This window comes from Colias philodice, chromosome 9, assembly GCF_061535455.1.
Source record: "Colias philodice isolate Cphi_HAF_F1 chromosome 9, ilColPhil1 Martin Lab GWU primary, whole genome shotgun sequence".
Taxonomy (NCBI): Eukaryota; Metazoa; Arthropoda; class Insecta; order Lepidoptera; family Pieridae; genus Colias; species Colias philodice.
This window is the reverse complement of record NC_143094.1, coordinates 2211727-2235986: the sequence shown is the minus strand read 5'-3', so window position 1 is coordinate 2235986 and position 24260 is coordinate 2211727. Positions and strand designations below refer to the sequence as shown.

At 33.4% G+C, this 24260-nt stretch overlaps 1 protein-coding gene and 1 non-coding gene across 5 annotated transcripts in view; both read right to left on the bottom strand.

Annotated features, from left to right (window-relative positions):
* LOC149485663 (uncharacterized) overlaps positions 1 to 24260 on the bottom strand; it is a 361945-nt gene that overhangs the window by 194532 nt on the left and 143153 nt on the right. The window lies entirely within an intron of this gene.
* Positions 20528 to 20598, bottom strand: TRNAG-GCC (transfer RNA glycine (anticodon GCC)). The gene has a single exon. It is a non-coding gene; the product is annotated as a tRNA-Gly (tRNA).

The following is a 24260-nucleotide window of genomic DNA, read 5'->3' as shown; positions in this document are numbered from 1 at the left end:
TGTTATACGCTACAGTTATGTCCAAGTGATCATATCGAAAGTCCCCAAGGGTGGGGGGGGTAAGCTGAGGTAGTAGGGGGGAGGGGTATTTCTAGGTAAATTTTATACATAAAATGTCCTTTAAATTATGTCGTATTATATTATATTTTTAACCCCCGATGCAAAAATATGGGTGATAAGTATTTGACCGCTGTGTGTGTGTGTGTTTGTGCCACCGTAGCTCGCTAGCAGGTAATCCGAATTAGATGATGTTTTTTTGTTAGGCAGCATATTTTCCGACGGTGGTTCTTAAATAAACTGTTTCAAAATCGGTTCATCCATTTATTGTAACTAGGTATATAGGGGTAAAAGTGGGAATGAAAATAACTAAAGTTGTCGAATATACTTTAGTGATATATTAAATGAAAGTGAACGACCTATCAGTAAAAATAAGTCAAATTTTACCAAAATCGGTTCATCCATTTATTTGATATAGGTATAAAAGTGGTAGATAATAAAAAAAGTGAATTTTGACTCAAGTGACATATGAAATGAAAGGGCATGACGTGTAAAGTATAATTAGACATATTTAATCAAAATCGGTTCATCCATTTACTATACCTATATACAGGGTGTAATCGTTAAGTGTGCACAGTCGATTTTTCCGTCAGTATTACAGATAACAAAAAACTTTAAACTGATATCGAAAGTACTTAACCTAATGAGTAAAATGGCCGTAATAAATTTTTAAAAATAAATCGAGAAATATCAAAAAAATTATCTTTAAACCCTCCCATACATTAAGTATGAAATATGAATATCCCGTATACATTTAATATGAAAGATTTTAGCTTTCTTTTTCTTTTTTGGTTTTCTGCTTTAATTACTTCGCAAATTTGAAGTGGAATTTTCCACGCTTTTTCCGGACATTTTCACGCATTTTCCGGATATTTTCCGGGGATTTTCCGAACATTTTCTTGACATTTTCCAGGCTTTTTCCGGACATTTCCACGCATTTTCCGGATATTTTCCAGACATTTCCCTGGCATTTTCCGGTTATTTTCCGGTATTTTCCAGACATTTCCCTGGCATTTTCCGGTTATTTTCCGGGATTTTCCAGACATTTTCCGGGAATTTCCCAGGCATTTTCCGGGAATTTCTTAGGCATTTTCCGGGGATTTTCCGAGCATTTCCCGGGGATTTTCTGGATGTTTCCCAGACATTTTCCGGACATTTCCCTGGCATTTTCCGGGGATTTTCCACGCATTTCCCAGGCATTTTCCGGACATTTCTCAGGCATTTTCCGGGGATTTTCCAGGCATTTTCCGGATATTTTCCGGACATTTTCACGCATTTACCGGATATTTTCCGGACATTCTCACGCATTTTCCGGATATTTTCCTGGCATTTTCCACGGTTTTTCCGGAAATTTCCACGCATATTCCGAGCATTTCCCAGGCATTTTCCGGTTATTTTCCGGGAATTTCCCAGGCTTTTTCCGGGGATTTTCCGAGCATTTCCCGGGGATTTTCCGGATGTTTTCCAGACTTTTTTGTACATTTCCTGGCATTTTCCGGGATTTTCCAGACATTTTCCGGGGATTTTCCGAGCATTTCCAGTTTCCAATAACCAGACATTTACAGGCTATGTCAGGGAAATGTCCGAAAAATGCCTGGAAAATTCCCGGAAAATATCCGGAAAATGCCTGGAAAATCCCCGGAAAATGCCTGAGAAATGTCCGGAAAATGCCCGGGAAATGCGTGGAAAATTCCCGGAAAATGCCAGGGAAATTTTCGGAAAATGTAAGAAAGAAAGAAGAAAGAAAGAAAGAAAAAATGTTTATTTAGCACCACACAATACAAACAGAAAACAAAATATAACAAAAATAAACCGAAAAAAAAGAAAATACATTAAAAAGGTAGGTACTTACTGCTGATCAGTGTGGTGCCAAAAAGGGTAGCTACTCAGCATGTGCTACACGTTATGTTGTGAAGCGCTGATTTTCAGTAGTCCCTTGTTGGAGTGCCAGTCAAAAGATGTAAATCAATAATACTTAAATATAACATAATACAGAATACTATAATTTTTGTGTACTTAAATATATATTGTATAATATATAAATATATCTACCAATTAATAGAATACATAGGAATTAATAATAATAATAATTTAAATGCAATATTATAATAACACAATTATACATAAGATAAAAAAAAAATAAAAATAAAAAATACCATATAGAATAACAGGGAGTAAACAATAAATACAACAATCACGGTACGACTGTAATAACAATGCGACTAAGGCTGGTTACGAAACTCGGTAAGTAGCTGTTTTTTGAGACCATATTTAAAACTTGATAAGGTCCTCGAGTTTCGCAATGGAGGTGGTAAATTATTCCAGCACTTAGTCGCATTATATTTAAAACTACCTTTAAAAATGGATGTATGGTGTTTTGGTACTGCCAGCTTGACGAGGGTCGCCCTAGTAGTCATGCCCTTCGCGCTTCCCATCCATGTCAGCTTACTATAAAGATACGCTGGGGCTTTGGTACTGATCACATCGAAGAGAAGAGATGCAAGATGTAAACGCCTACGGTGGTCCATGTTGAGGATATTTGCATTTTTCAAGTAAGGTGAAATGTGTGTTCGAGCAGGAATATCCCAACAGAACCTAGCGCAGGCGTTTTGCACTCGTTGTATGGCTCTTTTTGTACGAGACAGGAGACGAGGACCGTACATTACATCCGCATAGTTAAGCTTTGACAGAACCAAAGACTCACACAGTCTCAGACGCAGACGAGGATTAAGATAGCTTCTTATTCGGTATAATAGTTTTAATCGGTAGAAGCAGTTTGCGATTGTTGTATTTATGAATTTTTCGAATCTTAGTGCTTCATCGAAAATAACACCTAGATTCCGAGCTTCACGCACACGTTCTAACGGGACTCCGTTTATATGCAACGGCGACGTTTGTTGCTCAACCTTTTTAATAACTTGAGGAGTACCCAGTATCATAAATTTTGTTTTTTCTGCGTTAAGTACTAATGCATTATTCGCTGACCACTTTGAAATACTGTCGAGATCGTCGTTCAATTTTTGTATGAAGTCGTGAGTTTTGTCAGGTTTAAAGGAGGTATATAATTGGACATCATCAGCGTAAATATGGTAATGGCTGTACTTAATTTTGGATATTATATCAGCAGTGTATAAGACAAACAATACAGGTCCCAAAATAGAACCCTGAGGTACTCCTCTTTTCACTGGGCTACAGTGAGAAAGAGAAGTAGTACCGTCACTATTAGAGACCACTACAGTCTGCCTACGTTCACCTAGATAACTCTTAAACCAAGCAACAGATTCTGGGCTAAAGCCATAATAGACCAATTTTGACAAAAGTAGGTTAGTATCTATGGTGTCAAAAGCACGTGAAAAGTCTAAAAGGACCAAAAGCGTTCCTTTACCACAATCTTGTTCGCATAAAATATTATCCAGCACATCTGTCAATGCCGTTACAGTACCTCTTCGCTTTCTGAAACCAGATTGAAGGTCGGGCAGTATGTTATTGGACTCAAGATAATCCATTAACTGTTTGTGAACAATTTTTTCAAGGATTTTGGAGCAACATGGCAAGATGCTAATAGGCCGTAAATCTTTAACAGATGCAGGATTACTTTTCTTTGGAAGTGGTCGCACCAATGCACTCTGCCACATCGCCGGAAATGTACTACTTTTTAAAGATACATTAATAATGTGCGTCAAGATAGGTAGTGTCTGTGATATTGTGAGGTTAATCATATCTAGAGATAAGTCATCAACACCTACTGCTTGAGACTTGAGACTCTTTAATGCCTTTAGTACAGTATCTTCGCTCACAGGCTTCAGTTCGAAAGAGGAATTGTTTATAAAGCGATGTTCGTTGAAGTGAGCTAAGTAAGATGTTGGTACGGTGTTATTGGTAGGAACATTTAGGAAATGTGTATTTATAGTATTGGCGTCACTGATATGCGCTGGAAGTATGAAGTCATCTTTTAGTTTAATCTGTACATTATCTTTTATATGGGTCCATAAGGCGCGTGGATTTTGTATGTTAGAATTAATGTATGTTTCAAAGTAAGCTGTTTTTTCTCGATGAAGTGCAGATGCAACATATTTTTTTAAATCGATATAGTAGTTTTTGGCACTATCTGTCTTACAAATTTTAGCCCTGGCTTGAGCTTCGTCTCGTCTTTTCATCATTTGTTTAATATTATACGTCAACCAGGGTGGCTGTTTCAGTTTGACATATATATTTTTCCTAGGCGCATGTGAATCGAAAATTTCTACCATACTACTTGTGAACAAAGTAACGATATCGTTGACATTTTTTATTGATAACAAGTAGTTCCAATCAACTGCGATTAACGATTTATTAAAATGATTATGATCTATGTCCCTTATACATCTACGCGAGATCCACCTTGGCTTTGTCCGTTCTTTTAAAATATTCAAATGGCAAGATATAACAGAGTGATTACTAAGAGAGGCAATGTGATCAACTGTTACACTAGATACGCCTGCATTGGTACAAATTAAATCAATTAATGTTTCACTGTCATTTGTAAAATGAGTAGGTTGAGACACAATTTGGTTCAATCCCGCTGATTGTAAAAATTCGGATAACTTTTTTGTATTGTTGTGATTTTTGTTCAATACGTTCACGTTAAAATCACCTAAAAGTACGATATAGTCACTAAAAATGAATGTGCCTATGGAGTCAATGAGAGCATCAAAGAATGTGTCAACGTCTAACCACGGCGGCCGGTACGCAGTACCGATAACAATTGTGCGTCCACAACTTGTTATTTTTATCCACATCTGTTCAACGGGATGTGTCACTGGATGTGTTAATATGCGGTACGACAAGCTCGATTTAAGATAAAATCCAACCCCACCTCCCCGAGAACGTACAGTCTGTGGCCGAGGGATATGGCGTAGACGGTAACCCGGCACACTTGGTGCTCGCCCTTCCTCTCCCTCACGCAGCCATGTTTCGTTGATTGCCATGATATCGACAGCGTGACGATCCATTGCCACCATAAACTCATCATGGCGAGTGCTAAGAGAACCAGGGTTAAGAAAACCAATTTTTATTCTGTTTCCCCTATCGAACATGAATGAAATATATTTATTTGTTCAAAAGTATTGTATTTGATAATAATTGTGTCTAATTTTTTATATAAACAAGAATAATTGTTCTCAGTTAATAAAAAGTAATACAAATGCATGTTATCATATATTTTACACATATAAACATTAGAATTAATTAATAGTGTTGTAATTATATAAATATAAGTAAGAAATACAAGTAAATATATCAGTATACACACATATTCTTTAAATACTATACAAGACACATACAATATTATTAATAAGATATATATTATAATATTATATACTAACGTTTGTAGAATACCCCAATTCAGCACCACACTGCCGCAATAATGAATAATAAACCTTAAACCAAAAACAGTATCCATTAGTAACTTAATAAGTAACAAACTAAAATAATTATGATAGACTGCAACAGTATCATAATTCTTAAATCTATATCTAAACATTTTACTCGCTTGATATTTTATAATTAATAAAAAATTACAAATATTTTTATTTTTGCAAATATAACAAGCCTTTCTATAAAATGCTGATAGTTTTTTACATAAAAACAAATTATATACAGTACGAATATTTAGAATTAAATTGTTCAAACGGCAATACGACAAAAAATTTGTTTAATGTCCTCTTCTGACTTTATACAAAAAGATTGAGAATTTGATTCACATCTAGCATATATACGTCCTGCACGGGTCCAGATATAACGCCATTTCATTTCAGTACCTTTTTGACGAGCCATATAAAACAATCTACGATTAGTACTAGTTAAATGTTCATTGACATAAAAGCGACGAGGCTCGCCACCGATATCAGTTCCCGCGGTGTCTGCGCCGCGATGCACGCGTGCAGCGCGCAGCAGGTCGTCCCGTACCGATTTGCGGGCCAAGCGCACGACGATAGGGCGCGCACGTAACGAGTTATTAGGGGCATTATTCAAAGACCGCCGACCAGATCGATGCGCGCTTACTATGTCACGTTCATCCAACTGTTGACCAATTTTACGAGCAAGCGTCACAGCAATGTGCGTGAGGTTCTCGGCGCTGTTCTCTGGGATGCCCGTTATCTCGACGTCATTCATCAGGTTGTCCTGTTCTGACTCATTGAGACGGTGTTGGAGCTCCGCAACCGATTTAAGCAGGCTATCACAGTTATCAGACTGGGCTTGTGTCAAGGTTTTATCCTCTAACTTTGAGACCCTATCTTCCACTTCATCAAGTCTGGTATTTATCTGTGATATAGCCAATGTTAACTGTGACATATCCCTTCGAAAACCGGACAGCTCTGTGCGCAAAAGCTTGATCTCATGAACCAACGACGGCGCGTCTTGTTGCATTACTGCATCTAAGAATGCATCGGTATCTTCGTTGGCTGGCATTGCGGGAGTACTCTTACTGCAGCCTTTACAAAGCCATTTTGGACTGATACGTGAGTTTGTGTTCATGTTTACACACGGCTTATGATAGGTTAAACTGCATTTATTGCATTTAGCTCCATCCGAGGTTGAAATGAATTTACCGCAAGAGGGGCATTTGTTTGCCATTATAATCGTTATAAGTTGTTGTAAAGTGATTATAACAGATGTATATGGATTCTCAAAAGCAGTGAGTTAAATTTTAAATAACTTTAGCGGCACAAATAGGGATGATAAAAATTTTTCAATCGTGTTTTTATAATGTGGGTACTTGCGTGTTCATCAGCTGATCAACAGCTGTGTTATAGATTGTTTATTTCACAAAACACATAAATTCAGTTCGAGATAACACTGTGGCACACGCGTTATGTAATTAACTTTCAAAATTAGAATTTTTTAGCTGCGTTTACACGACTAATATATGATAAAACTCAAAAATTAACGGGAGCTAACTGACACTTCTAGTGGCTGACATTCCCAATTGACAATGTCTGGGCAACATCCGGAATATCCCCGGGAAATGCTCAGAAAATACCTGGGAAATTCCCGGAAAATGTCTGGAAAATCCCGGAAAATAACCGGAAAATGCCAGGGAAATGTCTGGCAAATATCCGGAAAATACGTGTAAATGTCCGGAAAAAAAAAGCGTGGAAAATGCCTGGAAAATGCCCGGAAAATGCTCGGAAAATCCCCGGAAAATATCCGGAAAATGCGTGAAAATGTCCGGAAAAAGCGTGGAAAATTCCACTTCAAATTTGCTACTTCGCAAAAACTACTACTTCGCATTAAAGCAGAAAACCAAAAAAAAAAAGAAAGCTAAAAATCTTTCATATTAAATGTATACGGGATATTCATATTTCATACTTAATGTATGGGAGGGTTTAAAGATAATTTTTTTGATATTTCTCGATTTATTTTTAAAAATTTATTACGGCCATTTTACTCATTAGGTTAAGTACTTTCGATATCAGTTTAAAGTTTTTTGTTATCTGTAATACTTACGGAAAAATCGCCTGTGCACACTTAACGATTACACCCTGTATATAGGTATAGTAAATGGATGAACCGATTTTGATTAAATATGTCTAATTATACTTTACACGTCATGCCCTTTCATTTCATATGTCACTTGAGTCAAAATTCACTTTTTTTATTATCTACCACTTTTATACCTTCTATATCAAATAAATGGATGAACCGATTTTGATAAAATTTGACTACTTTTTTTACTTTACTGTATAGGTATAAGTGGGAATGAAAGAAACGAATGCTGTCAAATATTGTGATAGTACCTTCCTAAGTGATATATCAAATGAATGTGCATAACGGGTGAATTACAATTAGTAATGTTTTATCGAAATCGGTTCATCCGTTTATTACATATAGGGCACTTTAGGGGTGACAGTGGTTAGATAAATAAACCAAATGGAGCATCAAACGATAGGATATGACGTGTACATATAGGTACAATTAGATAATATTATTTACATCAAAATCGGTTCTGCCATTTATTAGGGATGGAAAGGGAAGGGTTGAAAGGCTGTGAAAGAAGAGGGGGACATGGGAGCGAGAGGATAGCCACACCCTGGAAATTTTGAACTCTTCTGTAACAAAGTTAACATAGCTCAGTTTAGTTTTAATTTTACTAACAGTTATTTTGTGTTATTATTTTTTTTATTTCTTAACTGTAAATTAATATGTAAGTACTTATAATTTAGTTGTTTATGGTAGTACGTGTTTCAAGACGTGTTTACTCAATAATTGTGTGTTAAGTAGTAACTACTATGCAGTCACTATTCCACGCGGACGAAGTCGCGGGCACAGCTAGTGATATAATATTTGTTTGTTATTAGTTGATAAAGAAGCTTAAATAATCTTCATTCCAATAAAAAAATCAGTATGGTGAAAGTCATAGTAACTAGACGAGGAACAACAAACGTAAATACAAATATTATTGACAAACACACGATACATGTCATGCATAATACATCATTGCTCAGATTATTAGATAAGTACAGTATTTACTACATGTTAGAACTTAGAAGTGAAGATTCCACTGTAGATTATATCGCGGGCCACTTGAAAATATTTCTATCAAATAATCTACGATTAGCAATCACTGCGTCACTAGGAAATAACGTTTACGCAAATCCTTATCCAGATGTTCAAAAAAACTAATCTTATTTTACCTTCAGTCACGCGAAAACTTTAACCATTTCCCCATACCTGTAAACAAACAAGAAACTGAGTTATAGACAAAACAGCGATATTAAATACACTTACAAATAATCCTCTGGGATTTATTATAACTGCGAAACCCATATCTCATATTCGATTCATTAATCCTTCTACGGCAGACCGGTTAATTCGTTGGTCGGTAATAACTGGGTATCATGTAGTTAATACGGTGTTTGTTAGCGGTGGTGGGTCGGAAATACCCCCCGCGCTCGGGAAGGGTTAAGTCTGATGCTGAAATAAATATTTGTTTACTTGTTTCTCTATAATGTCTTCAATCTGTGAATGAAACAATATGTCTTGGGAATAAATTCACATTTAATTAAGAATCATTTTATTTCAAGTCAAATGTGATGGTAGAGTTTTAATTTATTTTTCAGTCATAGAACATTTTTATCTCATATTCATGATAAAAATATATATATAAAAATATAGCTTTCAACTCACGGGTTCGCTTGCAAAAACTTCAATATTTTACACAACAGTCCTAACACAATGGCTCAACTCTATATTTCATCTTCTAACTTGTTTTCACGACAAAACGGAGCTTATATCTTTATCAATATTAATCAATCAATATTACTCAATGATAACATTAATTAAAATACGTTACATTTTAACAACGCATAATGTTTTTCTTACCACAATAAATAACCTTTATTCCAATCAATATTCTCAATACATATGCATAGATACAATCATGACATGCTTTTATTACTGTAGACATTGCCTCAACTTTTTAGGAGTCACGTATTCAGGAAGTCAATTTAAATATTTATTACACGAAGATTCGAGACAACACTTCATAAAATCGTTACCCATAGAGTAATCGTAAAATTTTTCACATCACAAGAACCATAAGTTTAACGAAATACCTGATTTTATGAGATATAAACGACCCCTAGAATTTACGTCTGATACTGTTTAATCAAGTTTTTACGTTGTATGTGATTGTACAGTAACGGATTATATTGGTTTTAAAATAAAACAAAGAAAGCAAAGATTCGGTTCTCGTTTTAGATTTTATCGAAATATATGGAAGAGTTTATCGCCCCGCCCATTTATCGAGGCAGGTTAAGACAGGAGCGGATCACAGCGGGTAAAACCGCAGGGCATAGCTAGTATGATATATTACTTATACATAAGCAGATATTATACAATTAAAACGATGAACTAAAGAAAGGTAGCAGGAATTATGTAAAAGTAGAAACACTCCATTTAAATAAAATAAAATAACCTGCAAACTACAGATAAAAGATCGAGAGTTTTAAATCATTATAAATAATTGTAGCTTAAATACATGCGATAGTATTTGAAAAATCCTCTGTAAGATGTTAAAAATCTCCAACAATTTACCAGTCTAGACGACCTCGTGTATGCATTATTTAAATTATTAGGATCTTAAATATGAGTTCAGCGTACAACGCTGCGCCCTTGCCTTTGATAAATGTTCACTTAACTTAAGCCAGCAGTGTATGAGGAATATTTTTAAAAATTTCAGCAATAAATACGAATGTATCGTATTAAAGGATTTGAATGATATTGGATTGAGGTTTATATTTATTTTATTTTATAGAAGTGAGCTTAAAGGTTATTTTATGGTATTGACAAGATGTACCTAATTTTAAATGAGGTTTTCAAATTCGATAGTAACGATTTTTCTATTGGCTTATATTGACTTCAACTAAAAGAAAAATAACATCTAAATAGGCTCTGTATTTTATTTTTTACTTATATTAAATTTTTATAGGTATCTAATTTAGAATAAGTGATTGAAAATGCATTATGTATCTCTTTTTATTCATGATATATTGCCCTTTTTCATGAAAGTGGCTTTTAATATTTTGTAAAAAAAATATATATAATTGGTTACTTCGAATAATAATTCAGTTTTATACAATCCAGAGAAATTTTGCTCTCTCTTTGCTCTACCGAAGTACTTTATTTCAAAAACGATCATTCTATTCAGTAGGTACAACTGAATATACAGAACATAACAAAAGCGAAGTATGTATAACCAATCGATCGAACAGGCGACAACTTGTGTCAAACGTCACAATGCGAGCGGCGCCGGGCGGCGGGCGTAGCGAATAGCGATGACATTTCCTGTGCGAATCTATGATTTCTGGATACGGTAATTTTAAATAAATATTTATTTATTTATCAGGGACAGAAAATGCACTAACAAAACTAAAGTTACAAACACATTAAAATATATGTCATAACGAAAAAGTGACTAATATAAGGTATATACTATATATATATTAAGTACTAGGTTTCCGCCCGCGGCTTCGCCCGCGCAGTCAAAGAAAAACCCGCATAGTTCCCGTTCCCGTGGGATTTCCAGGATTGCGTCATTCTCCCGGGATAAAAAGTAGCCTATGTCCTTTCTCGGGTATCAAAATATCTCCATACTAAATTTCATGAAAATTGGTTCAGTAGTTTAGGCGTGATTGAGTAACAGACAGACAGACAGAGTTACTTTCGCATTTATAATATAAGTATGGATTTTTTTCAGGGGTTTGGTTAATGAACAAATTGACAAAGTATTATAATATTATAATTTAATAAAAAGCCTAAAGAGTCTTTGAGAGATATGAAAAATATAATCAAGTGTTTTCGTGATAAGTATATATTTCCTTAGAAACAAAATATAATACTTATTTGTCTATAAATTATTTTATCTATATTATAGGATCGAATTGACGTAGGTACAGTAATAAAATAACAACAACAACAACAACAGATGAAAAATTATCTATTTCTTACAAAATAGTTATCGTTACGATTTTTTGTCCATTGTTTACACAATGAATTCGACATTTTTCCTTAAAACGTTAATAGACAATATTTCCGCGAAATAACAAAAAAATTACGATTAATTTATTCACGACCGAAAATTGTGTAGGCCACAACATGTAAATCATTGTTTAAGCAAATCATTTGCATCGTACATTCAGAGCCGACGATCCGGCGCCCTGAATAAGCCAACACCGATATCATTGATGTATAGATCTAGATGTGATTTATTTATGTATGCTTTATTGTACATACATACCAGGAGAAACAAACTTAGACAATAATTTAATACAATAATAACGCACAGTCACATATGTACGAAAGGCTGTGGTGTCCACTGAAAATCAGTGGAGAATCTAAGTGTCGTATATTATGTCCTTAGATTCTCAAAGCACTGAGTGGATATTATCCATTTTGTGTCGTTGTAACTAGTTATAAGTTAATTTTATTTATTTTTTATGTATTAATGTGCATCGGTACAAATAAATGTATTTTCTTTCTTTCTTTCTTTCTTTCTTGCTTAGAAGCAATCTCTTGCAGGCCACCCTGATTGGTAAGGAATGTTGCAATGGCGAAAATTCAATAAATACCTAATTGACATACAATATAATCTATATTTCCTTGTTTAATCGAAAAACAAGTTAATTCTATGTGTAGACTGTAGACGTTTAAAGTATCGTGTATCATATCAAAATGTAAAATAATATTTATCAGATATGATACAGACTATTTTATCGAGAAGAGGCGAAATAGCAGACAGTTTTTGATGTAAAGCGTCGCTCATCATTGATCCCTAAGATAAAAAAATACAATTTAGGAGCAGATATTATGTTATGTATAAAATTTGTTTGGAATAATAAACAAAAACTCTCGTTCTAAAGGTTGTCTGGTAGAAAACTATCACAATCGATAAGCCCGCCTAAAATCTAAATCTAAATCTTTCTTTTCTTTATTTATGTATGTGTTAAATAAAGTTTATTTATAGGATTATTATACTTTGTAATCCATCCAGAACTTTAATCCCACGTCTATTACCAATTATCCACACTAACTATTACTACGCTGTCATCCAATTTAGATCCAAACAGCTTTTAATTAAAACCTAAATCGCTAGCACGGCAACAAGGTGCGTCCGTTTTTAAGAAAATGTATTCAATTTTGGATTTAGTTTTTATACGGAAAAATTGAAGGAAAAGGTAGAAAGTAAATTTTTAAGTGAAAATTTTATCGAACCCATTATGATGCTTTTGTTATTGAATCGTTTCCTTACTAAATAGTAAAAACAAGGGAAATGGTGCAAGCTTCTAAAGTTTAACGTCAAAACTAAATTTGAAAAAGAATTTTGTGTCCACTTAAATTCCTCATTGGTCCGAAAACTTCACATGGAAATATCAATACTCTCAGTCTCTATAATTTTTTCTCTCCTCTACAAATATTTTTTATTTTGTAATTCGCTTTTTATTAATTCTAATAATTCTATAACCACATAACCTATACAATCGTATAAAAAACAAGAGCCTATAGAAATGATATTGGTTATAGAAAATTACGCTGAAATTCAGTATTTCGTTTTCAAAAACTGATCTATGTATTTAAAATGCAATGTTTCAAAAATGATGCTAATTTTGTATGAACGCCGTATCCTAATCAATCCCCTGTCAAAAAATCCCTGTTTAGTTAAACGGTTTAACTTTATGATTGACATACGAAAGGGTTTAAAATATACGAAGTTTGAAACCCGGAAAATGTAAGCAGTTACTGCGAAATCACGTAAGCTCCCCCTTGTAGGTATTTAAGGGGCAGCTATTTGATTGTAGATATTTTATTGTTATACTATGGAATTAATGTAACAAAAAAAATATAATTTTATACAATATGCATAATTTGTTGAAAATTTTTCATATTTTAAGATGGCTTCGTCTTATCCAGCTTTTGTATTATTTTTGACGGTATTTATAAACTTAATTTGATCACAATTACCTACTTTTTTTTTGTTAAAGTCGTTGGTTTAATGTGCACGTCGCACATAGATACATTTTTCCAGACATAAATTTCAGTCATTAATATTGGCTCACTGTTATACATGAAATATTTATATCAATAATTTTATTCACCTGATAATTATAAAAGCATAGACCCTACGGAACTTACTTTGCAATCATTTAATCAATTTTAATCAGCGGTGTTTTAAGTGCACCGTAATGTGCAAAACGATAAAATCTTACATAAAAACAATACTCAACACAACTCCATTATCAACACCATTCGTTCCGGAAATGCATCCGTCGCCATTTTTCATTTCACCGGACGTGACGTGGATGTGCATGGTCAATTTTTTGTCCGTCTGCATTTGTGATGTTCCGTGTCCCTGGGGTACGGGCAGATGTTTAAAGAGATTCGCAATATGATTAGTTTTTGTGTGTCTAGTGTTGAAACGCTGTTTTGAGTTTGATTGCGTTTTATAAGCTGATGTATAATTATTATTGTATAGGCAATAATGTATTATGTAAGAATGAGTAAAACTAATGTAGTAGGTAAATTGGTTATAGCTTGAACATTAGCTATAATTGAGTTTTCGTGTTTTCACAATAACGTTTTAAATTAAACATTCCACATATTAAAAGGTTCATAAATTTGGACAAATGACACAAAATGAACTATGCTATCATTAAGTAGGTAAGTATATTTATAACACGCAAAATTTTACAAATAAAAGTACACTAGAAGCGTAGTTTCAGCATTATAGTCTTCTTTCGACTGTAACCCAACTTACACCTACAGCGTGAACTGTATCTATAATGTTTCATACTTATCCACATTATAGATTATATTTACAAGTGATCTCGTCGATATTTCAAACAGCACTCCTTGAGATTGAGCGACGAAGCGGCGCCGAGGGGTTGCCTCTGTTTATAGCTAATATGCTCTGGCCAGGCTCGTTTTTCATCTTCCTTTTATAAATTGTATAAGTTTATAATACGAAGACACTTCGTATTGATACATGGTGGATAATGCGTATTTGAATGTTAAAACAAGTCAATAACTGCGTTAAAAACAACCGACTTCAAACTTGCACTTGCAACATTTACAAATACAAACAAAAATGCTCATAAAATAAAAACTACTGGGCCTATCCGAATAAAATTTTTATGGGACCAATTCGACACCATCCCGCATCGAACAAAAAAAGAATCACGTAAATCGGTTCAGAAACCACGGAGTAATCGGTGTACATACATAAAAAAAAAAACATACCGGCCGAATTGATAACCTCCTCCTTTTTTTGAAGTCGGTTAATTAGCTTCTTCTAACGATTGCAAAGCACGTATTTAGAAAAAAGAAGAGAAGAAAAAGACCTATGATATAATGTACTATTACAACATAACTCTAGCTGGCTAATTTATTATGTACTTACTACCTAATATTTCCTACATTTAATGGTTGCGTTTCTTTTTAATACACTATTATACGCAGTACTTTGAAAGAATGTAGGTATAAATAATATGATATATTTTTTTAAATGAAAAAAGTCGATCACGAATAATTAGGATTCGATTCCACATCTTTTTGCCATAGCGGGACATCGCCTCGCCTCTTGGGCAGATTAATATAACACACAATATTATACAAAAACCACAAAATAATGTAGCACATACTTAAAAATACCACCTAACAATACAACCACTTTTTCAATTTGTCCCCATAATATAAAACCTTGCCCAGCAAATCATAACCAATAAATGACAGCAAAGCAAATTGCAATGTCTACAAGTGCATTGTATGCGTGCATAGAGCATGCATATTTGAGGCAAATGGCCGCCTTCCGTTGTCGAGTTCCGTCTTTGTAAGGTGTGGATTTGGTAAATTTAATGCTCGAACTGGATTTTATAATTGGTCGTGGGCATTGAATTGGTAATTGCCCTAAAGGCTTGTATGGCTACCTAAATGTTACTCTTCTTGTTGAATTGAAGTGTTTCCAACTGGTTACTTAATGTTAATAAATTATAATTAATTTAGAAATGTTTACTGTATACGTCCAGCAGCTTTAGTCGCGAAAGAGATTCAAACCTTTTACTAAGCTAAATCCATACTAATATTATAAATGCGAAAGTAACTCTGTCTGTCTGTCTGTCTGTTACTCAATCACGCCTTAACTACTGAACCAATTTGCATGAAATTTGGTATAGAGATATTTTGATACCCGAGAAAGGATATAGGCCACTTTTTATTGCGAACCCAACTCCAACAAAAACCAAGATTATCCTCATTGTTTATCCCCTCTAAACGCATCAAGTAGCAGACTGACATACATCGAAGGAAGTCACCTCATAACCGAGCTATCTCTTCCACCTCATTACACCCGAGTACATAAATTATGCATTCTTTGACCCACTTTTTGAGACACTTCCCAAATTGAAAGAGTTTGGGATAAATAGTGCATGCCACTTAGGCTCGTAGTTATAGAGAAGGAGTAATTAGCTGTGTAATAATATGTTTTGTATTAAAATAAAACTACCAATCATCTCTAGACTCCAAAATTAATAGGGTGGCCTAACAGAACGTCGTTTGTCGGATCAGCTAGTATTGCCACAAAATACTGCTAATTTGATAAGTTCTTATCACAGGTAATATTATAATACTACTAGCGGTCCGCCCCGGCTTCGCCCGTGGTACATATTTACGTTTTCTCTACATAAGAACCATCCTCTTACTTCAAGGAATATAATAAAAAAAGAATTATCGAAATCTGTCCACTCGTTCACGCGTGATGTCGTGACCAAGGAAAACGGGTATACCTACTATTTTCTGTAGATTGACACTTTTATAAAATTCGTTATATCTTTTGAATGGAATATCCAATTTTTTTCATTTAAAAAGTATTTTGCTGGTAATGAAACAGTCTATAATAAAACATCATTTAATGGGATAAGGATTAATATTATGTGTATGGATAACATGGTTTGATTACTGACGGCACTTCTATTTACTTTGAAAACGTAAAAAAGTTGTTGTAGTAACATAACTACTGAATATGGACATATGGTATCGCGGACTTTCTTGTAGATATTGTTGTTGTTCTTGTTGATATCCATTCTATAATACCGTAGAACATTTTTTTGTTCTATCTTCAATAGATTCCGCAGCGCACGCGATGACAGAAGTTTTATTGAGGAATTTTTTACACCTTGGGTTACATTATTGCATTTTTGGTAAGGATCTCTATTTTTTTTGAAAATGCAATATAGCCTTTGTTGCTCAGTGAAGATGCAGCTTTCTAATGGTGAAAGAATTTTTGAAATCGGTCCAGTAGTTTATGCGTGAAAACCATACATACATACATAATTACAAACCTTTCCTCTCTATAATATTAGTATAGACTAGTATAGATAAGTACCTATTAGTAGTTCTTATATTTAAAGAATTATGTTAGAACGTTCACATTACTTGTAAAGTGTTTTTTTCAATAAAATCGAAAAGCTTTTCAAATAGAAAAAATATCTAACGAAAATTGTAATAATAGTTATTTTATACGTGCCTTATGCACAATGCACATAGATGCGCTTTATTCATTTGTCTATATCACAAAATCAGGCATTAAAAGCATTAAAGGTTTCAGTGCTCCATTACGAAATACAGTTGGTGACGAATATAGGACATGACGTAACAGTTATCTACCTGAAACAGGTCAGCATCTTATTCTGGTATAATTTGTATTTACGAATATTAGGAAGATAATAGCATAATATACTTATAGGAGAAATGATTATCTAGTAACATCATAATCATGAGCTCATATTATCAGACGAGATTCTTCAATTAAAAGTAAAAGCTTTGATATTTTGAAAAGTTCATATTTAAAAAGTATCATTATTCAAAAAATTAATATTATAATAATTCAGTTATATTATCTGAAACTTTTAATATAGGACACTGTTTGCACTATCACAGAGGAAACATATAATTCAAACGTCGTCAATGTAGAGTTACACAACAGTAAGGTAATCAAGACAGTTTTATTTTTTGTACCTACTGTATTTGCGAATACAAAAAATATGGTCTATACCACTCAAACAAACATTCTAGCGCTTTAAATAATCTATTAAATAGCTTTATTTCCAATCCTCCAATGATTCTTTTAATAATATTACTGTAGATACAGAATACAGATAACATAATATTATCAGAATAAGTCCATGTTGGCGCCAACCAGCCTGGCGTTGACGGATGTACAACTTTGTTAGTTTAAGCCACTTTGACCGCGAATTCCAGATTATCCTGAACTAGTTTCGCTCAATTCTATTTATAGAATAATCCCTTTTGATGGCTTTGTTTTGTTACAATAATATTTGCACGCCTCATAAGCGAAGCGTTGAGGTGGGTACTACTGTCACTTCGCGCAAAACATCTGATTTCTCAAACTTAAAATGTCTTTATGTATCATACATTGCACTTGTAAGATAATACATACACACACATATTAAGAAAAAACACTATTTTTAACGTTCATGATATTTTTGATGTCATTTTTGTTATTTAAACTAGTTAAAAAACAGTTTAAAAAAGTTCTGTCTTGGACGTCCGTGTGTCTGTATGTGCGGATCCTTTTTCTTGTTAACACGATAGCGACCGAAATACTTTACTAATCGAGTCTTTTTTTTTCTCTTACGCTTGAGTATGCTCAGGAATAGAACCCTTTCATTTTTCAGGGTCTGATTCGATGTGGTTTAATTGTTATTAAATAAACAAAAATAATAATTAATAAATATTTATTAAAAAAAAATTATGAGGCGTGCACTTTTGGATTTTCCAAATTATTTTAGATATATTACCATCATAAACTACTTATAAGAAGCGATCGTTTGTATTAGGTATGTAAGACTCCGTATGAGTAGAGAATAATTGCAAGATTTGATTAAGCAAGTACAGTATTGAAAATTGGTGGTAAATGTTAAAAATATGTACCTATGACGTTTCAAAAGTGCTACTAGAAGAAGTCTAATTGAATAAATAAATGTTTGAGTTTGAAGTATTAAAAACACCTTAATGTATTTAAAATAATAATTTACTACCTTAACACTACACTTAAAGAAGGCTTAAATGAAACCAAAGTTTGTAAGTTCATACTTATACAGCACTAGCTTTTAAACGCCCTATATAATTACATTTGTACTTATATTTCAAACCAGAGTAGATTATAAACAACTAGCTTTTCACCCGCGGTTTCGCCCGCTAAGACTGGAACCTAATAAATTATATACCTGTTAAATTGTTCCTCGTGAATCACTCTATCTATTTAAAATCGCATCAAAATCCGTTGCGTAATTTAAAGATTTAAGCATACACAGGCAACGTCAGCGACTTTGTTTTATATTATGTAGTGATCGTTTAGTGCCAAAAACACTATTAACAGTAACACCATAAACATGTCACAAACAGGGCTCAATTTTGAAAATAATTACGAAATGCATATTCAATACGATTGGCGCATCAAAGCGGCGGAAACGGTTGAATTATTCAAGTGAAAACAAATTAATGTTGCCCCTTGTTTAACGAGTTTACCGCCATTGTTTATTAAATACTGGCAACACCTGGGAAGTGGTTGTAATTGGGAGGGTATGTGATGAAAGTGACAGTTTTACCCGACCGAATTGGAAGGTTATGTTTTTCGGGTTTGTATTTTTTAGGTATTTTTTATTATTAAATTTGTATTTGCGTCTTGTGTTTTTTATGTCTATTATGGATATATGGCGGTCCAAATGCATTTTTAAAAGCAAGGATTAAAATATTTCTAATCTTGAATTTGATATTATGGTTTTATGGCATTCAAATGCTTTATAAATATAATTTTTCGCTGGAAAATCGCCCTGGAATGGCGGAAGACGCGGGTTCAAATCCCGTCGCGTGATCGAATTTTTTATATCCTTTAAAAATGTATATTTCTAATCTTGAATTTTATAAGCATATTGTAGAAAATAAGTCTTAATTCTACAAAAATAATAGATCTAGAGAAGATAGCGTGTAAAAGTTAATCCTCGTAACGAGTAATAACATTTTTATTACCTACATACCTAACTAAAAACATGTCTGAACCTGGAATCCCCGGGAGAATTCATATTTCTTACAGAATGTCCGTTTCCATTGGAATTTCACAAGAATTTCATGTTAGAAAATATTCCTTTTATGTACATTTTTATCGTTTGAACTCGTCGTATATACGACTTAATTTAAAATGACGATTGCAAGCAATGTCATCAAAATTCACCCATATTATAGAACATAAAATGAAATAAATAGGCCATTTTAGCTAAATAATTGTTTTTAAAGATCTCAAGTACCTACGTATCACCATTTATTAGTCCATGGTATCACGATGAAAATACTTCGTAGGTAGCAACTAATCTTCATACTGATATGAAAATGTAGACACATGTGTAATTCTTTCACCATTACTAACGTGATCTATGTTCTGGGCTATAATAACTGTACCATTTTCGTAGCCAGGGCGGACCCCTAGTCATTTATAAAAAAGAAGAATCATCGAAATCAATTCACAATACCTACCTGTTAATATGATTAAAATGCTAACCTCCTTTCATGTCGCATGAAAAGCGCTTCCACGCTCTACTTTCTCTAGTGAAATAAAATATAATTACAACTTTATATTATGTGCTTATAAGTTGTCGCCACGTCGATGGTACTCAGGCGTTTCTAACGTTACATATAAAAGCTAATTACAGAGTAATCACCCGACAGAACATTTATGTTAAGCACGTAGCTGTAAGTGGCCTTTGTGCAACCGCGCGCGGGAAATAAACGTGCATTAATCTGTGCGCGGGCTTTTTGTTAATATAAGAAACATTATTAATTTTATTATTAAATAGTAAAAATATTGTTGCAATGTACAGAGTATCGGTTTAAATTTGGATGGGAAAATGTAATAAAAAGTTTTTGCATCGGCCGGGAATCGAACCCGGGCCGCCCGCGTGGCAGGCGAGCATTCTACCACTGAACCACCGATGCTTGCTTCTATACGTTGAATTTAACGAAAGCTTTGACAGTTGGCGTTCATTTTAAAATTCATGTACTAAACATGTACAAATTGTGAAAAAAAAAACACCTTCCATGTTATATTTTTTTATAATTATTCTTTCTACATCTATTTTGCTTCTACATACATTTTTCACAAAACGTTGACTCAACATGCACATAAGTAGGTACTTATACAGGGTGTTTATGTCATAAAATGACATCAATAATCGTGAATCATAGTAAGAGGGTCATATATAAGAAAAACAATTCTTCCACCCCTGTATAACGATATAGTTTAGCACTTGAGGGAAAAAACAAAAGTTAAATCGAATAGTAAGACATTTTGGAGGGAAAAACTTTGACAGTCTGTAGTTTAGAGGTTATGAAAAGATTAAAAAGGAATGTCAATTCTGAATTTATTGGGCGGGAAAGGTTCAATACTGAAATATTCAAATATTATTTTTTTACTGATTTCCTTTGAAACAATTCTATGCAGCGTGGATTTAATTACCTAACCTCTTAGTTTCCATTTTTATAAAATAAAAATATTCGACTGTAGAGTTTCGACATAAAATTCGAAGCTATAATCGACTACGGACTACGAAGTATCAAGTATTGCGATAAAAATATAAAATACCAAATCATTTCACCACTTTCATACCAACCCTACTAAAATCAATTAAAACCCAACAAAATATGAGAGCTACCTATCAAAACGTGAATTCCTTGTTTACAGTGACACTTGTCATTGGGTGGTTTGTTTGTCGTTATTCGCACCTGGGACAACTGCCCAGCGGCCGCAACTTAAGAGGCATCCGATGTAAATTAATTTTGGGATTACGGGACCTTGTTGTGGGTGATAAAATGTCGCTTGTTATTATGTATGACTCTATGAATAGAGCAATACGTGCGTGATTAAATTTTCATTCTGAATCATATATTATTTAGATGTTAATTATTAGAAATATATAAGACATAGTATAACATAGACAACAGATAATAACTGTATAAATAATTCGAAATATGTAATTTTTGGTTGATACATTTGTTACACACCATATTATAGCGGAATAAAAACAATTCAAACAATTTATAAACTTCTGAAACATGTTAAATACTATATTTACATTTCTTCTAGTGCTTGTTGCGTATTGACACAATAAAAAGCCATTATAATAAATGTTTAAAAACATCACATGCAGTAGTTAAAAATCTATGATAACATGATGATAACATTACGCGTGTGTGAATTTCACCCCACTTCACAATCATTATTTTTCTTTCCAAGTCGTTTTTACAAATGCTTAAAATATCATGATACTCGTAACATGACATATTGTAAAAATAAAATTAATTAATCAAATAGCGCCATTTTATCCCTCTTCCCTCCTTGAACGGTCAGCGACCGATCCTCAGGTGTCCCTGTCACGCTCGGACAATTTCCACGATTTGATTTACAAAATAGCTTTAACCAGCCCGTGATCCTTTAAGAGGGAATTATAAAATCTAGTTAGTTACTAAGGTAACTAAGGTTTTCCTGGTCGATAATAATCTATTTTAAACTACGCTATAGATGGTGTATGTTGGCAGTGCCAGGGTGTCAATGTGGTGTCCACCTTAGATTTTCAAACCACTGAATGGATATTATCCATTTTGAACTGTGTTAATATAATTATAAGTTAATTTTAATTAATAAATGTTATTCTCTTTCTTTCTTCAGTGGGTCCTCTTCTAGTACCTATTTAATGTAACGTGCTACAAAGAAAAGCAATTTGGAGGATCGACTACTTCTCAATAGATTTATAACCACGTAAACATATCAGTGATACTAAGTGTTTCCAAATGTACATTTATAAACCAAAGAAATAAATAATAGAGTTGAATAATACACGTATTAAATCCGAAAATAGCCTCTACCTTTCATAAAGTCAAATGTTCATATTAAATTCAACAAGGAATACATAATAAACCTCATGTGAAGAGCCTAAATAATATAGGTACACAATTACAGGTAGGACAATTATGTGTGTATGAATTTTTCATATCTATGTCAGGAAATATGTAACCTACCTGTAAAGTTATAATTTTCCTCAACTTAGTCAAAGATATTCACTATTCATGTAATTTCTTATACACTTCAGTTTTGCATCTGTGTAAATATCACTTATTGTTGTGATGTGTATTATCGACTTTTTATAAGTAAGTATTATTATCTCAGACAAATATTCTACCAAAAAAAAAAATTCTGCTTTTGTAGAACTGAATTTTATTTTCAATTAGACTCTATCATCATTGCTATCATTTCTTATACATAATAATAGATATTAATTTTAATGAAAACTGCGTTTAGAAATTACTAAGTTGCTTCTGTTAATTTCCATGTGTGTAAAAATTTACACAATAAGACCACAGATAATCTAAGAAAAAAAACCTACATTCGAATATTTCAAATTCGAACGTCAACAGCACAGAGGTAACTAACAATGAGTTTGTACATATTTACAAAAAGGAGGTTAAGCCGAGGTCACATGTGTATCTTTTATTCAGTCTTTAGCTCCCCTGAGCTCGTAATTAAGGGACTACCTGGTTGTTGAAATGATATGCCTTTTAATTATTTTTGACTGACGTCGATAGAGGCGAGGGGTGAATTTTATAAAAGTTGGTGAGAATATTTGAATGTATTGTAAAATGTGTACTCTGCGCCATCTAACACTAAGTATGCAAAAAATGGAATTAAAAACGAAATTAGAACGAAATTAGAAACCTTTACACAAATAACGAGATAGTATAAAACAGAATCTGTCAGTTCATATGTATGCTTACATCTTTAAAACTACGCGACGGATTTTGATCCGGTTTTTTAATAGATAGAGTGGTTCAAGAGAAAGATTTTAGTGTATATTTGTTAAGTTTTAGACAACGCGAATGAAGCCGCAGCGGGAAATTAGTACATATCTCCATTAGATAGACCTTTTCAATTATAATTATTGTGTACTAGCGGTCCACCCCGGCTTCGCCCGTGGTACATATTTACGTTTTCTCTATATAAAAACCATCCTCGTACTTCAAGGAATATAATAAAAAAAGAATTATCGAAATCGGTTCAGCCGTTCTCGAGTTATGCGCTTACCAACACATTTTGCGATTCATTTTTATATATAAGAGATTATTACAATTCACGCATCTCAATGGTGCTATAGCATCCCTCTTTATAAACAAAGCTATGATCTTAATAACTTTTAATTACGGGACATAAACATAATGTTATAGTCCGTTTAACTTGAAATAAATTTTAAGGAGGGTTTCAAATCTGTGGACCCTTTGGTGTTTGCCTCATTTGCGCTGAAATCATCGTCTTTCGACCAAATTTAGACGAAAATAATAAGGTTGTATAAATAACTCGCTGGTTTGATAGGCGGTATTCTTAATTAGTCATTAATAGTACATAGAAAATTATTAATAGTCTTCTGCATTTGAAAATAATAAAGAATTTTACATAACCGTTTAATAATTTAAGCTACGTCTTTTTTTACTTATAGTTAGTCCGAGAGAAGAAAACGCATCGAAATCATCATTAAATAGTATAAAACAAAGTCGTGTCCTCTGTCTCTGTGTGTTTAATAGATAGAGTGATTCAAGAGGAAGGTTTTAGT